An 18,976-nucleotide genomic window follows, 5' to 3' on the forward strand; every position below is an offset into this window, starting at 1 on the left:
CATCCGTCGATCCCTCACAATGACGAATTAACACAGAAAATGCGTCGCTATGAAATACTATGGGTTGTATGGCTTCTCTTTCTAAATCGAGGAACGTTTCTATGGCAACGACAGGATCTTATATTGGGAGGCGAGTATCTATTTTCGGATGCACTATTCCCTCTTTATTGCAAAGTCGATCCCTCACAATGACGAATTAACACAGAAATTGCGTCGCTATGAAACACTATAGGTTCTAAGCCATCTCTTTCTAAATCGAGGAACGTTTCTATAGCAACGAAAGGATCTTCTATTGGGAGGCGCGTATCTCTTTTCGGATGCACGATTCCTTCTTTATTGCAACCGTCGAACCCTCACAATGACGAACTATCACAGAAATTGCGTTGCTATGAAATACTATCGGTTGTATGGCTTCCCTTTCTAAATCGAGAACGTTTCTATGGCAACGACAGGGTCTTATATTGGGAGGCGATTATCTCTTTTCGGATGCACTATTCTTTCTTTATTGTACCGTCGATCCTACACAATGACGAATTAACACAGAAAATGCGTCGCTATGAAACACTATAGGTTCTATGCCATCTCTTTCTAAATCGAGGAACGTTTCTGTCTCAACGAAAGGATCTTCTATTGGGAGGCGAGTATCTCTTTTCGGATGTACTATTCCTTCTTTATTGCATCCGTCAATCCCTCACAATGACGAATTAACACCGAAATTGAGTCGCTATGAAACGCTATAGGTTCAATGCCATCTCTTTCTAAATTGGGGAACGTTTCTATGGCAACGAAAGGATCTTCTATTGCGAGGCGCGTATCTCTTTTCGGATGCACTATTCCTTCTTTATTGCATCTGTCGATCCCTCACAATGAGGAATTAGCACAGAAATTGCGTCGCTATGAAATTATATGGGTTGTATGGCTTCTCTTTCTAAATCGAGGAACGTTTCTATGGCAACGAAAGGATCTTCTATTGGGAGGCGATTATCTCTTTTCGGATGCACTATTCCTTCTTTAATGCATCCGTCAATCCCTCGCAATGACGAATTAACACAGAAATTGCGTCGCAATGTAGTACTATAGGTTCTATGCCATCTCTTTCTAAATCGAGGAACGTTTCTATGGCAAAGAAAGGATCCTCTATTGGGGGGCGAGTATCTCTTATCGGATGCACGATTCCTTTTTTTATTGCATCCGTCGATCCCTTACAATGACGGATTAACACAGAAATTGCGTAGCTAGGAAATACTATGGGTTCTATGCCATCTCTTTCTAAATCGAGGTACGTTTCTGTCTCAACGAAAAGATCTTCTAATGGGAGGCGAGTATCTCTTTTCGGATGCACTGTTCCTTCTTTATTGCAACCGTCGATCCCTCACAATGACGAATTAACACAAATTGCGTCGCTATGAAACGCTATAGGTTCTATGCCATTTCTTTCTAAATTGAGGAACGTTTCTATGGCAAGAAAAGTATCTTCTATTGGGAGGCGTGTATCTCTTTTCGGATGCTCTATTCCTTCCTTATTGCATCCGTCGATCCCTCACAATGACGAATTAGCACAGAAATTGCGTCGCTATGAAATTCTATGGGTTGTATGACTTCTCTTTCTAAATCGAGGAACGTTTCTATGGCAACGGAAGGATCTTCTATTGGTAGGCGATTATATCTTTTCGGATGCACTATTCCTTCTTTATTGCAACCGTCGATCACTCACAATGACGAATTAACACAAATTGCGTCGCTATGAAACGCTATAGGTTCTATGCCATCTCTTTCTAAATTGAGGAACGTTTCTATGGCAACGACAGGAACTTCTATTGGGAGGCGAGTATCTCTTTTCGGATGCACTATTCCTTCTTTATTGCAACCGCCGATCCCTCACAATGACGAATTAGCACAGAAATTGCGTCGCTATGAAATTCTATGGGTTGTACGACTTCTCTTTCTAAATCGAGGAACGTTTCTATGGCAACGGAAGGATCTTCTATTGGGAGGCGAGTATCTCATTTCGGATGCTCTATTCCTTCTTTATTGCATCCGTCGATCCCTCACAATGGCGAATTAACACAGAAATTGCGTCGCTATGACATACTATAGGTTCTATGCCCTCTCTTTCTAAATCGAGGAACGCTTCAATGGCAACGACAGGATCTTTTATAGGGAGGCGAGTATCTCTTTTAGGATGCATTATTCCTTCTTTAGTGCACCCGTCGATCCCTCGCAATGACGAATTAACACAGAAATTGCGTCGCTATGAAATACTATAAGTTCTATGCCTTCACTTTCTAAATCGAGGAACGTTTCTATGGCAACGACTGGATCTTGTATTGGGAGGCTCGTATCTCTTTTCGGATGCACTATTCCTTCTTTATTGCATCCGTCGATCCCTCACAATGACGAATTGACAAAGAAATTGCGTCGCTATGAAGTACTATGAGTTGTATGGCTTCTCTTTCTAAATCGAGGAACGTTTCTATGGCAACGACAGGATCTTCTATTGGGAGGCGGGTATCTCTTTTCGGATGCACTATTCCTTCTTTATTGCATCCGTCGATCCCGCACAATGACGATTTGAAACAAAAATTTGCGTCGCTATGAAATACTATGGGTTTTATGGCTTCTGTTTCTAAATCGAGGAACGTTTCTGTGGCACACGACAGCATCTTATATTAGAAGGCGTGTATCTCTTTTCGGATGCACTATTCCTTCTTTATTGCATCCGTCGATCCCTCACAATGACGAATTAACACAGAAATTGCGTCGCCATGAAACACTATAGGTTCTATGCCATCTCTTTCTAAATCGAGGAACGTTTCTACGGCAACGAAACGATCTTCGACTGGGAGGCGAGTACCTCTTTTCGGATGCACTATTCCTTCTTTATTGCATCAGTCGATCCCTCACAATGACGAATTAACACAGAAATTGCGTCGCTAAGAAACACTATAGGTTCTGTTCCATCTCTATCTAATTCGACGAACGTTTCTATGGCAACGAAAGGATCTTCTATTGGGAGGCGATTATCTCTTTTCGGATGCACGATTCCTTCTTTATTGCATCCGTCGATCCCTCACAATGACGAGTTATCACAGAAATTGCGTCGCTATGAAATACTATGAGTTGTGTGGCTTCTCCTTCTAAATCGAGGAACGTCTCTGTCTCAACGAAAGGATCTTCTATATGGAGGCGAGTATCTCTTTTCGGATGAACTAATCCTTCTTTATTGCATCCGTCGATCCCTCACAATGACGAATTAACACAGATATTGCGTCGCTATGAAACGCTATAGGTTCAATGCCATCTCTTTCTAAATTGGGGAACGTTTCTATGGCAACGACGGGATCTTCTATTGGGAGGCGCGTATCTCTTTTCGGATGCACTATTCCTTCTTTATTGCATCTGTCGATCCCTCACAATGAGGAATTAGCACAGAAATTGCGTCGCTATGAAACTATTTGGGTTGTATGGCTTCTCTTTCTAAATCGAGGAACGTTTCCATGGCAACGAAAGGATCTTCTATTAGGAGGCGATTATCTCTTTTCGGATGCACTATACCTTCTTTATTGCATCCGTCAATCCCTCACAATGACGAATTAACACAGAAATTGCGTCGCAATGTAGTACTATAGGCTCTATGCCTTCTCTTTCTAAATCGAGGAACGTTTCTATGGCAACGAAAGATCATCTATTGGGGGGCGAGTATCTCTTTTCGGATGCACGATTCCCTCTTTATTGCATCCGTCGATCCCTCACAGTGACGAATTAACACAGAAATTGCGTAGCTAGGAAATACTATGGGTTGTATGGCTTCTCTTTCTAAATAGAGAAACGTTTGTATGGCAACGACTGGATCTTATATTGGGAGATGCGTATCTCTTTTCGGATGCACTATTCCTTCTTTATTGCACCGTCGATCCCTCACAATGACGAATTAACACAGAAATTGCGTCGCTATGAAGCACTATGGGTTCTAAGCCATCTCTTTCTAAATCGAGGAACGTTTCTATCTCAACGGAAGGATCTTCTAATGGGAGGCGAGTATCTCTTTTCGGATGCACTATTCCTCCTTTATTGCATTCGTAGATCCCTCACAATGACGAATTAACACAAATTGCGTCGCTATGAAACGCTATAGGTTCTATGCCATCTCTTTCTAAATTGAGGATCGTTTCTATGGCAAGAAAAGTATCTTCTATTGGGAGGCGTGTATCTCTTTTCGGATGCTCTATTCCTTCTTTATTGCATCCGTCGATCCCTCACAATGGCGAATTAACACAGAAATTGCGTCTCTATGATATACTATAGCTTCTATGCCCTCTCTTTCTAAATCGAGGAACGCTTCTATGAGAACGACAGGATCTTCTATTGGGAGCCGAGTATCTCTTTTCGAAAGCACTATTCCTTCCTTATTGCATCCGTTGATCCCTCGCAATGACGAATTAACACAGAAATTGCGTCGCTATGAAATACTATAAGTTCTATGCCTTCACTTTCTAAATCGAGGTAGGTTTCTATGGCAACGAGAGGATCTTCTATTGGGAGGCGTGTATCTCTTTTCGGATGCACTATTCCTTCTTTATTGCATCCGTCGATCCCTCACAATGACGAATTAACACAGAAATTGCGTCGCTATGTAACACTATAGGTTCTATGCCATCTCTTTCTAAATCGAGGAACGTTTCTACGGCAACGAAAGATCTTCTATTTTGAGGCGAGTATCTCTTTTCGGATGCACGATTAATTCTTTATTGCATCCGTCGATCCCTCACAATGACGAATTAACACAGAAGTTGCGTCAGTAAGAAACACTATATGTTCTGTGCCATCTCTTTCTAATTCGAGGTACGTTTCTATGGCAACGACAGGATCTTATATTGGGAGGCAAGTATCTCTTTTCGGATGCACTATGCCTTCTTCATTGCACCGTCGATCCATCACAATGACGAATTAACACAGAAATTGCGACGCTATGAAACGCTATAGGTTCTATGCCATCTCTTTCTAAATTGAGGATCGTTTCTATGGCAAGAAAAGTATCTTCTATTGGGAGGTGTGTATCTCTTTTCGGATGCTCTATTCCTTCTTTATTGCATCCGTCGATCCCTCACAATAGCGAAATAACACAGAAATTGCGTCTCTATGATATACTATAGCTTCTATGCCCTCTCATTCTAAATCGAGGAACGCTTCTATGGCAACGACAGGATCTTCTATTGGGAGGCGAGTATCTCTTTTAGGATGCACGATTCCATCTTTATTGCATCCGTCGAACCCTCACAATGACGAATTAACGCAGATATTGCGTCGCTAGGAGATACTATAGGTTCCATGCCTTCTCTTTCTAAATCGAGGAAACTTTCAATGGCAACGACAGGATCTTCTATTGGTCGGCGATTATCTCGTTTCGGATGCACCATTCCTTCTTTATTGCATCCATCGATCCCTCACAGTGAAGAATTAGCACAGAATTTGCGTCGCTATGAAATTCTATGGGTTGTATGGCTTCTCTTTCTAAATCGATGAACGTTTCTATGGCAAGGAAAGATTCTTCTAGTGGGAGGCGATTATCTCTTTTCGGATGCACGATTCCTTCTTTATTGCATCCGTCGAACCCTCAAAATGACGAATTAACACAGAAATTGCGTCGCTTTGAAACACTATAGGTTCTATGCCATCTCTTTCTAAATCGAGGAACGTTTCTATCTCAACAAAAGGATCTTCTATTGTGAGGCGAGTATCTCTTTTCGGATGCACTATTCCTTCTTTATTGCATCCTTCGATCCCTCTCAATGACGAATTAACACAGTAATTGCGTCGCTAAGAAACACTATAAGTTTTGTGCCATCTCTTTCTAATTCGAGGAACGTTTCTATGGCAACGAAAGGATCTTCTATTGGGAGGCGCATATCTCTTTTCGGATGCACAATTCCTTCTTTATTGCATCCGTCGATCAATCACAATGACGAATTAACACAGAAATTGCGTCGCTATGAAACGCTATAGGTTCAATGCCGTCTCTTTCTAAATTGAGGGACGTTTCAATGGCAACGAGAGGATCATCTGTTGGGAGGCGCATATCTCCTTTCGGATGCACTATTGCTCCTTTATTGCATCCGTCGATCCCTCACAATGACGAATCAACACAGAAATAAAGTCGCTATGAAATACTATGGGTTCTATGCCTTCTCTTTCTCAATCGAGGAACGTTTCTATGGAAACAACACGATCTTCTATTGGGAGGTGAGTATCTCTTTTCGGATGCACTATTCCTTCTTTATTGCATACGTCGATCCCCCACAATGACGAATTAACACAGATATTGCGTCGCTAGGATATTCTATAGGTTCTATGCCTTCTCTTTCTAAATCGAGGAACGTTTTTACGGCTACGAAAGTATCTTCTATTGTTAGGCGAGTATCTTTTTTCGGATCCACTATTCCTTCTTTATTGCATCCGTCGATCCCTCACAATGACGAATTAACACAGAAATTGTGTCGCTATGAAACGCTATAGGTTCTATGCCATTTCTTTCTAAATTGAGGAACGTTTCTATGGCAACGATTGGATCTTAAATTGGGAGGCTCGTATCTCTTTTCGGATGCACTATTCCTTCTTTATTGCATCCGTCGATCCCTCACAATGACGAATTGACAAAGAAATTGCGTCGCTATGAAATACTATGAGTTGAATGGCTTCTCTTTCTAAATCGAGGAACGTTTCTATGGCAACGACAGGATCCTCTATTGGGAGGCGAGTATCTCTTTTCGGATGCACTACTCCTTCTTTATAGCATCCGTCGATCCCGCACAATGACGATTTGAAACAAAGATTTGCGTCGCTATGAAATACTACGGGTTGTATGGCTTCTGTTTCTAAATCGAGGAACGTTTCTGTGGCACACGACAGCATCTCATATTAGGAGGCGTGTATCTCTTTTCGGATGCACTATTCCTTCTTTATTGCATCCGTCGATCCCTCACAATGACGAATTAACACAGATATTGCGCCGCTAGGAGATACTATAGGTTCTATGCCTTCTCTTTCCAAATCGAGGAAAGTTTCTATGGCAACGACAGGATCCTCTATTGGGAGGCGAGTATCTCTCTTTTCGGATGCACGATTCCTTCTTTATTGCATCCGTCGATCCCTCACAATGACTAATTAACACAGAAGTTGCGTCGCCATGAAATACTATGGGTTGTATGGCTTCTCTTTCTAAATCGAGGAACGTTTCTATGGCAACGACAGGATCTTAAATTGGGAGGCGAGTATCTATTTTAGGATGCACTATTCCTTCTTTAGTGCAAAGTCGATCCCTCACAATGACGAATTAACACAGAAATTGCGTCGCTATGAAACACTATAGGTTCTATGCCATCACTTTCCAAATCGAGGAACGTTTCTATGGCAACGAAAGGATCTTCGACTGGGAGGCGAGTATCTCTTTTCGGATGCACTATTCGTTCTTTATTGCATCCGTCGATCCTTCTCAATGACGAATTAACACAGAAATTGCGTCGCTAAGAAACACTATAGGTTCTGTTCCATCTCTATCTAATTCGACGAACGTTTCTATGGCAACGAAAGGATCTTCTATTGGGAGGCGCGTATCTCTTTTCGGATGCGCTACTCCTTCTTTATTGCATCCGTCGATCCCTCACAATGACGGATTAACACAGTAAAAGCGTCGTTATGAAATACTATAGGTTCTATGCCTTCTCTTTCTCAATCGAGGATCGTTTCTATGGCAGCGACAGGATCTTCTATTGGGAGGCGCGTATCTCTTTTCGGATGCACTATTCCTTCTTTATTGCATCCGTCGATCCCTCACAATGACGAATTAGCACAGAAATTGCGTCGCTATGAAATTATATTGGTTGTATGGCTTCTCTTTCTAAATCGAGCAACGTTTCTATGGCAACGAAATGATCTTCTATTGGGAGGCGATTATCTCTTTTCAGATGCACTATTCCTTCTTTAATGCATCCGTCGATCCCTCACAATGACGAATTAACACAGAAATTGCGTCGCTATGAAATACTATGGGTTCTATGCCTTCTCTCGCTAAATCGAGGAACATCTCTATGGCTTCGACAAGTTCTCCTATTGGGAGGCGCGTATCTCTTTTCGGATGCACTATTCCTTCTTTATTGCATCCGTCGATCCCTCACAATGACGAATTAGCACAGAAATTGCGTCGCTATGAAATTATATTGGTTGTATGGCTTCTCTTTCTAAATCGAGGAACGTTTCTATGGCAACGAAAGGATCTTCTAATGGGAGGCGAGTATCTCTTTTCGGATGCACTATTCCTTCTTTATTGCATCCGTCGATCCCTCACAATGACGAATTAACACAAATTACGTCGCTATGAAACGCTATAGGTTCTATGCCATCTCTTTCTTAATTGAGGAACGTTTCTATGCCAAGAAAAGTATCTTCTTTTGGGAGGCGTGTATCTCTTTTCGGATGCTCTAGTCCTTCTTTATTGCATCCGTCGATCCCTCACAATGTCGAATTAACACAGAAATTGCGTCGCTATGTAACACTATAGTTTCTATGGCATCTCTTTCTAAATCGAGTAACGTTTCTACGGCAACGAAAGGATCTTCTATTTTGAGGCGAGTATCTCTTTTCGGATGCACGATTCCTTGTTTATTGCATCCGTCGATCCCTCACAATGACGAATTAACACAGAAATTGCGTCGGTAAGAAACACTATAGGTTCTGTGCCATCTCTTTCTAATTCGAGGTACGTTTCTATGGCAACGACAGGAACTTATATTGGGAGGCAAGTTTCTCTTTTCGGATGCACTATTCCTTCTTTATTGCACCGACGATCCCTCACAATGACGAATTAACACAGAAATTGCGTCGCTATGAAACACTATAGGTTCTATGCCATCTCTTTCTAAATCGAGGAACGTTTCTATCTCAACGAAAGGAACTTCAATAGGGTGGCGAGTATCTCTTTTCGGATGCACTATTCCTTATTTATAGCACCGTCGATCCCTCACAATGATGAATTAACACAGAAATTGCGTCGCTATGAAACGCTATAGGTTAAATGCCATCTCTTTCTAAATTGAGGGACGTTTCTATGGCATCGACAGGATCATCTGTTGGGAGGCGCATATCTCCTTTCGGATGCACTATTGTTCCTTTATTGCATCCGTCGATCACTCACAATGACGAATCAACACAGAAATAACGTCGCTATGAAGTACTATAGGTTCTATGCCTTCTCTTTCTCAATCGAGGAACGTTTCCATGGAAACGACAGGATCTTCTATTGGGAGGCAAGTATCTCTTTTCGGATGCACTATTCCTTCTTTATTGCATACGTCGATCCCTCACAATGACGAATTAACACGGATATTGCGTCGCTAGGATATACTATGGGTTCTATGCCTTCTCTTTCTAAATCGAAGAACGTTTTTACGGCAACGAAAGGATCTTCTATTGTTAGGCGAGTATCTTTTTTCGGATGCACTATTCCTTCTTTATTGCATCCGTCGATCCCTCACAATGACGAATTAACACAGATATTGCGCCGCTAGGAGACATTATAGGTTCTATGCCTTCTCTTTCTAAATCGAGGAAAGTTTCTATGGCAATGACACGATCTTCTATTGGGAGGCGAGTATCTCTTTTCGGATGCACGACTCCTTCTTTATTGCATCCGTCGATCCCTCACAATGACGAATTAACACAGAAATTGCGTCGCTATGAAATACTATGGGTTGTATGGCCTCTCTTTCTAAATCGAGGAAAGTTTCTATGGCAACGAACGGATCTTATATAGGGAGGCGAGTATCTCTTTTCGGATGCACGATTCCATCTTTATTGCATCCGTCGATCCCTCACAATGACGAGTTAACGCAGATATTGCGTCGCTAGGAGATACTATAGGTTCCATGCCTTCTCTTCCTAAATCGAGGAAACTTTCAATGGCAACGACAGGATCTTCTATTGGGCGGCGATTATCTCGTTTCGGATGCACGATTCCTTCTTTATTGCATCCGTCGAACCCTCAAAATGACGAAGTAACACAGAAATTGCGTCGCTATGAAATACTATGGGTTGTATGACTTCTCTTTCTAAATCGAGGAACGTTTCTATGGCAACGTCAGGATCTTATATTGGGAGGCGAGTATCTCTTTTCGGATGCATTATTCCTTCTTTATAGCACCGTCGATCCCTCACAATGACGAATTAACACAGAAATTGCGTCGCTATGAAACACTATAGGTTCTATGCCATCTCTTTCTAAATCGAGGAACGTTTCTATCTCAACGAAAGGAACTTCAATAGGGTGGCGAGTATCTCTTTTCGGATGCACTATTCCTTATTTATAGCACCGTCGATCCCTCACAATGATGAATTAACACAGAAATTGCGTCGCTATGAAACGCTATAGGTTAAATGCCATCTCTTTCTAAATTGAGGGACGTTTCTATGGCATCGACAGGATCATCTGTTGGGAGGCGCATATCTCCTTTCGGATGCACTATTGTTCCTTTATTGCATCCGTCGATCACTCACAATGACGAATCAACACAGAAATAACGTCGCTATGAAGTACTATAGGTTCTATGCCTTCTCTTTCTCAATCGAGGAACGTTTCCATGGAAACGACAGGATCTTCTATTGGGAGGCAAGTATCTCTTTTCGGATGCACTATTCCTTCTTTATTGCATACGTCGATCCCTCACAATGACGAATTAACACGGATATTGCGTCGCTAGGATATACTATGGGTTCTATGCCTTCTCTTTCTAAATCGAAGAACGTTTTTACGGCAACGAAAGGATCTTCTATTGTTAGGCGAGTATCTTTTTTCGGATGCACTATTCCTTCTTTATTGCATCCGTCGATCCCTCACAATGACGAATTAACACAGATATTGCGCCGCTAGGAGACATTATAGGTTCTATGCCTTCTCTTTCTAAATCGAGGAAAGTTTCTATGGCAATGACACGATCTTCTATTGGGAGGCGAGTATCTCTTTTCGGATGCACGACTCCTTCTTTATTGCATCCGTCGATCCCTCACAATGACGAATTAACACAGAAATTGCGTCGCTATGAAATACTATGGGTTGTATGGCCTCTCTTTCTAAATCGAGGAAAGTTTCTATGGCAACGAACGGATCTTATATAGGGAGGCGAGTATCTCTTTTCGGATGCACGATTCCATCTTTATTGCATCCGTCGATCCCTCACAATGACGAGTTAACGCAGATATTGCGTCGCTAGGAGATACTATAGGTTCCATGCCTTCTCTTCCTAAATCGAGGAAACTTTCAATGGCAACGACAGGATCTTCTATTGGGCGGCGATTATCTCGTTTCGGATGCACGATTCCTTCTTTATTGCATCCGTCGAACCCTCAAAATGACGAAGTAACACAGAAATTGCGTCGCTATGAAATACTATGGGTTGTATGACTTCTCTTTCTAAATCGAGGAACGTTTCTATGGCAACGTCAGGATCTTATATTGGGAGGCGAGTATCTCTTTTCGGATGCATTATTCCTTCTTTATAGCACCGTCGATCCCTCACAATGACGAATTAACACAGAAATTGCGTCGCTATGAAACACTATAGGTTCTATGCCATCTCTTTCTAAATCGAGTAACGTTTCTATCTCAACAAAAGGATCTTCTATTGGGAGGCGAGTATCTCTTTTCGGATGCACTATTCCTTCTTTATTGCATCCGTCGATCCCTCTCAATGACGAATTAACACAGAAATTGCGTCGCTAAGAAACACTATAAGTTCTGTGCCATCTCTTTCTTATTCGAGGAACGTTTCTATGGCAACGAAAAGATCTTCTATTGGGAGGCGAGTATCTCTTTTCGGATGCACAATTCCTTCTTTATTGCATCCGTCGATCAATCACAGTGACGAATTAACACAGAAATTGCGTCGCTATGAAACGCTATAGGTTCAATGCCATCCCTTTCTAAATTGAGGGACGTTTCTATGGCAACGACAGGATCATCTGTTGGGAGGCGCATATCTCCTTTCGGATGCACTATTGCTCCTTTATTGCATCCGTCGATCCCTCACAATGACGAATCAACCCAGAAATAAAGTCGCTATGAAATACTATAGGTTCTATGCCTTCTCTTTCTCAATCGTGGAACGTTTCTATGGAAACGACAGGATCCTCTATTGGGAGGTGAGTATCTCTTTTCGGATGCACTATTCCTTCTTTATTGCATACGTCGATCCCCCACAATGACGAATTAACACAGATATTGCGTCGCTAGGATATACTATAGGTTCTATGCCTTCTCTTTCTAAATCGAGGTACGTTTTTACGGCAAAGAAAGTATCTTCTATTGTTAGGTTCTATGCCTTCTCTCGCTAAATCGAGGAACAGCTCTATGGCATCGACAAGATCTCCTATTGGGAGGCGAGTATCTATTTTCGGATGCACTATTCCTTCTTTATTGCATCCGTCGATCCCTCACAATGACGAATTAACACAGAAATTGTGTCGCTATGAAACGCTATAGGTTCTATGCCATTTCTTTCTAAATTGAGGAACGTTTCTATGGCAACGATTTGATCTTTAATTGGGAGGCTCGTATCTCTTTTCGGATGCACTATTCCTTCTTTATTGCATCAATCGATCCCTCACAATGACGAATTGACAAAGAAATTGCGTCGCTATGAAATACTATGAGTTGTATGGTTCCTCTATCTAAATCGAGGAACGTTTCTATGGCAACTACTGGATCCTCTATTGGGAGGCGAGTATCTCTTTTCGGATGCACTACTCCTTCTTTATTGCATCCGTCGATCCCTCACAATGACGAATTAACACAGATATTGCGCCGCTAGGAGATACTATAGGTTCTATGCCTTCTCTTTCTAAATCGAGGAAAGTTTCTATGGCAATGACAGGATTTTCTATTGGGAGGCGAGTATCTCTTTTCGGATGCACGATTCCTTCTTTATTGCATCCGTCGATCCCTCACAATGACGAATTAACACAGAATTTGCGTCGCTATGAAATACTATGGGTTGTATGGCTCCTCTTTCTAAATCGAGGAACGTTTCTATGGCAACGACAGGATCTTATATTGGGAGGCTAGTATCTATTTTCGGATGCACTATTCCTTCTTTATTGCAAAGTCGATCCCTCACAATGACGAATTAACACAGAAATTGCGTCGCTATAAATCAATATAGCTTCTATGCCATCTCTTTCCAAATCGAGGAACGTTTCTATGGCAACGAAAGGATCTTCGACTGGGAGGCGAGTATCTCTTGTCGGATGCACTATTCCTTCTTTATTGCATCCGTCGATCCCTCTCAATGACGAATTAACACAGAAATTGCGTCGCTAAGAAACACTATAGGTTCCGTTCCATCTCTATCTAATTCGACGAACGTTTCTATGGCAACGAAAGGATCTTCTATTGGGAGGCGTGTATCTCTTTTCGGACGCACTACTCCTTCTTTATTGCATCCGTCGATCCCTCACAATGACGGATTAACATAGAAAAAGCGTCGCTATGAAATACTATAGGTTCTATGCCTTCTCTTTCTCAATCGAGGATCGTTTCTATGGCAGCGACAGGATCTTCTATTGGGAGGCGCGTGTCTCTTTTCGGATGCACTATTCCTTCTTTATTGCATCCGTCGATCCCTCACAGTGACGAATTAGCAAATAAGTAGCGTCGCTATGAAATTCTATGGGTTGTATGGCTTCTCTTTCTAAATCGAGAAACGTTTCTATGGCAACGAAAGGATCTTCTATTGGGAGGCGATTATCTCTTTTCGGATGCACGATTCCTTCTTTATTGCATCCGTCGATCCCTCACAATGACGAATTATCACAGAAATTGCGTCGCTATGAAATACTATGGGTTGTATGGCTTCCCTTTCTAAATCGAGGAACGTTTCTATGGCAACGACAGGATCTTATATTGGGAGGCGACTATCTCTTTTCGGTTGCACTGTTCTTTCTTTATTGCACCGTCGATCCTACACAATGACGAATTAACACAGAAATTGCGTCGCTATGAAACACTATGGGTTCTATGCCATCTCTTTCTAAATCGAGGAACGTTTCTGTCTCAACGAAAGGATCTTCTATTGGGAGGCGAGTATCTCTTTTCGGATGTACTATTCCTTCTTTATTGCATCCGTCGATCCCTCACAATGACGAATTAACACAGAAATTGCGTCGCTATGAAACGCTATAGGTTCAATGCCATCTCTTTCTAATTTGAGGAACGTATCTATGGCAACGACAGGATCTTCTATTGGTAGGCGCGTATCCCTTTTCGGATGCACTATTCCTTCTTTATTGCATCCGTCGATCCCTCACAATGACGAATTAGCACAGAAATTGCGTCGCTATGATATTATATGGGTTGTATGGCTTCTCTTTCTAAATCGAGGAACGTTTATATGGCAACGAAAGGATCTTCTATTGGGAGGCGATTGTCTCTTTACGGATGCACTATTCCTTCTTTATTGCATCCGTCAATCCCTCACAATGACGAATTAACACAGAAATTGCGTCGCAATGTAGTACTATAGGTTCTATGCCATCTCTTTCTAAATCGTGGAACGTTTCTATGGCAACGAAAGGATCTTCTATTGGGGGCCTAGTATCTCTTTTCGGATGCACGATTCCTTCTTTATTGCATCCGTCGGTCCCTCACAATGACGAATTAACACAGAAATTGCGTAGCTAGGAAATACTATGGGTTGTATGGCTTCTCTTTCTAAATAGAGGAACGTTTGTATGGCAACGACAGGATCTTATATTGGGAGCTGCGTATCTCTTTTCGGATGCACTATTCCTTCTTTATTGCACCGTCGATCCCTCACAATGACGAATTAACACAGAAATTGCGTCGCTATGAAGCACTATGTGTTCTATGCCATCTCTTTCTAAATCGAGGAACGTTTCTATCTCAACGAAAGGATCTTCTAATGGGAGGCGAGTATCTCTTTTCGGATGCACTATTCCTTCTTTATTGCAGCCGTCGATCCCTCACAATGGGGAATTAACACAGAAATTGCGTCTCTATGATATACTATAGGTTCTATGCCCTCTCTTTCTAAATCGAGGAACGCTTCTATGGCAACGACAGGATCTTCTATTGGGAGGCGAGTATCTCTTTTCGGATGCTCTATTCCTTCTTTATTGCATCCGTCGATCCCTCACATTGGCGAATTAACACAGAAATTGCGTCTCTATGATATACTATAGGTTCTATGCCCTCTCTTTCTAAATCGAGGAACGCTTCTATGGCAACGACAGGATCTTCTATTGGGAGGCGAGTATCTCTTTTCGGAAGCACTATTCCTTCATTATTGCACCCGTCGATCCCTCGCAATGACGAATTAACACAGAAATTGCGTCGCTATGAAATACTATAAGTTCTATGCCTTCACTTTCTAAATCGAGGTAGGTTTCTATGGAAACGACAGGATCTTCTATTGGGAGGCGTGTATCTCTTTCCGGATGCACTATTCCTCCTTTATTGCATCCGTCGATCCCTCACAATGACGAATTAACACAGAAATTGCGTCGCTATGTAACACTATAGATTCTATGCCATCTCTTTCTAAATCGAGGAACGTTTCTACGGCAACGAAAGGATCTTCTATTTTGAGGCGAGTATCTCTTTTCGGATGCACGATTCCTTCTTTATTGCATCCGTCGGTACCTCTCAATGACGAATTAACACAGAAATTGCGTCGCTAAGGAACACTATAAGTTCTGTGCCATATCTTTCTAATTCGAGGAACGTTTCTATGGCAACGAAAGGATCTTCTATTGGGAGGCGCGTATCTCTTTTCGGATGCACTATTCCTTCTTTATTGCATCCGTCGATCAATCGCAATGACGAATTAACACAGAAATTGCGTCGCTATGAAACGCTATAGGTTCAATGCCATCTCTTTCTAAATTGAGGGACGTTTCTATGGCAACGACAGGATCATCTGTTGGGAGGCGCATATCTCCTTTCGGATGCACTATTGCTCCTTTATTGCATCTGTCGATCCCTCACAATGACGAATCAACACAGAAATAACGTCGCTATGAAATACTATAGGTTCTATGCCTTCTCTCGCTAAATCGAGGAACATCTCTATGGCATCGACAAGATCTCCTATTGGGAGGCGAGTATCTCTTTTCGGATGCACTATTCCTTCTTTATTGCATCCGTCGTTCCCTCACAATGACGAATTAACACAGAAATTGCGTCGCTATGAAATACTATAGGTTCTATGCCTTCTCTCGCTAAATCGAGGAACATCTCTATGGCAATGACAAGATCTCCTATTGGGAGGTGCGTAACTCTTTTCGGATGCACTATTCCTTCTTTATTGCACCGTCGATCCCTCACAATGACGAATTAACACAGAAATTGCGTCGCTATGAAGCACTATGGGTTCTATGCCATCTCTTCCTAAATCGAGGAACGTTTCTATCTCAACGAAAGGATCTTCTAATGGGAGGCGAGTATCTCTTTTCGGATGCACTATTCCTTCTTTATTGCATCCGTCGATCCCTCACAATGGCGAATTAACACAGAAATTGCGTCTCTATGATATACTATAGGTTCTATGCCCTCTCTTTCTAAATCGAGGAACGCTTCTATGGCAACGACAGTATCTTCTATTGGGAGGCGAGTATCTCTTTTCGGATGCTCTCTTCCTTCGTTATTGCATCCGTCGATCCCTCACAATGGCGAATTAACACAGAAATTGCGTCTCTATGATATACTATAGGTTCTATGCCCTCTCTTTCTAAATCGAGGAACGCTTCTATGGCAACGACAGGGTCGTATATTCGGAGGCGATTATCTCTTTTCGGATGCACTATTCCTTCTTTATTGCATTCGTCGATCCCTCACAATGACGAATTAACACAGAAATTGCGTCGCAATGTAGTAGTATAGGTTCTATGCCATCTCTTTCTAAATCGAGGATCGTTTCTATGGCGACGAAAGGATCTTCTATTGGGGGCCGAGTATCTCTTTTCGGATGCACGATTCCTTCTTTATTGCATCCGTCGGTCCCTCACAATGACGAATTAACACAAAAATTGCGTAGCTAGGAAATACTATGGGTTGTATGGCTTCTCTTTCTAAATAGAGGAACGTTTGTATGGCAACGACAGGATCTTATATTGGGAGGTGCGTATCTCTTTTCGGATGCATTATTCCTTCTTTATTGCATCCGTCGATCCCTCACAATGGCGAATTAACACAGAAATTGCGTCTCTATGATATACTATAAATTGTATGCCCTGTCTTTCTAAATCGAGGAACGCTTCTATGGCAACGACAGGATCTTCTATTGGGAGGCGAGTATCTCTTTTCGGAAGCACTATTCCTTCTTTATTGCACCGTCGATCCCTCACAATGACGAATTAACACAGAAATTGCGTCGCTATGAAACACTATAGGCTCTATGCCATCTCTTTCTAAATCGAGGAACGTTTCTATCTCAACGAAAGGAACTTCAATTGGGAGGCGAGTATCTCTTTTCGGATGCACTATTCCTTCTTTATAGCACCGTCGATCCCTCACAATGACGAATTAACACAGAAATTGCGTCACTATGAAACACAATACGTTTTATGCCATCTCTTTCTAAATCGAGGAACGTTTCTATCTCAACGAAAGGATCTTCTATTGGGAGGCGAGTATCTCTTTTCGGTTGCACTATTCCTTCTTTATTGCATCCGTCGATCCCTCTCAATGACGAATTAACGCAGAAATTGCGTCGCTAAGGAACACTATAAGTTCTGTGCCATCCCTTTCTAATTCGAGGAACGTTTCTATGGCAACGAAAGGATCTTCTATTGGGAGGCGCGTATCTCTTTTCGGATGCACTATTCCTTCTTTATTGCATCCGTCGATCAATCACAATGACGAATTAACACAGAAATTGCGTCGCTATGAAACGCTACAGGTTCAAATCGATCTCTTCCTAAATTGAGGGACGTTTCTATGGCAACGACAGGATCATCTGGTGGGAGGCGCATATCTCCTTTCGGAAGCACTATTGCTCCTTTATTGCATCCGTCGATCCCTCACAATCACGAATCAACACAGAAATAATGTCGCTATGAAATACTATAGGTTCTATGCCATCTCTTTCTAAATCGAGGAACGTTTTTACGGCAACGAAAGGATCTTCTATTGTTAGGCGAGTATCTTTTTTCGGATGCACTATTCCTTCTTTATTGCATCCGTTGATCCCTCACAATGACGAATTAACACAGAAATTGCGTCGCTAGGAAATACTATAGATTCTAAGCCTTCTCTCGCTAAATCGAGGAACATCTCTATGGCATCGACAAGATCTCCTATTGGGAGGCGGGTATGTCTTTTCGGATGCACTATTCCTTCTTTATTGCATCCGTCGATCCCTCACAATGACGAATTAACACAGAAATTGTGTCGCTATGAAACGCTATAGGTTCTATGCCATTTCTTTCTAAATTGAGGAACGTTTCTATGGCAACGACTGGATCTTGTATTGGGAGGCGCGTATCTCTTTTCGGATGCACTATTCCTTCTTTATTGCATCCGTCGATCCCGCACAATGACGATTTCAAACAAAAATTTGCGTCGCTATGAAATACTATGGGTTGTATGGCTTCTGTTTCTAAATCGTGGAACGTTTCTGTGGCACACGATAGCATCTTATATTAGGAGGCGTGTATCTCTTTTCGGATGCACTATTCCTTCTTTATTGCATCCGTCGATCCCTCACAATGACGAATTAACACAGGAATTGCGTCACTATGAAACGCTATACGTTTTATGCCATCTCTTTCTAAATCGAGTAACGTATCTATCTCAACGAAAGGTTCTTCTATTGGGAGGCGAGTATCTCTTTTCGGATGCACTATTCCTTCTTTATTGCATCCGTCGATCCCTCTCAATGACGAATTAACACAGAAATTGCGTCGCTAAGGAACA

This window comes from Schistocerca cancellata, chromosome 1 (genome assembly GCF_023864275.1).
Source record: "Schistocerca cancellata isolate TAMUIC-IGC-003103 chromosome 1, iqSchCanc2.1, whole genome shotgun sequence".
In the NCBI taxonomy this organism is placed as follows: Eukaryota; Metazoa; Arthropoda; class Insecta; order Orthoptera; family Acrididae; genus Schistocerca; species Schistocerca cancellata.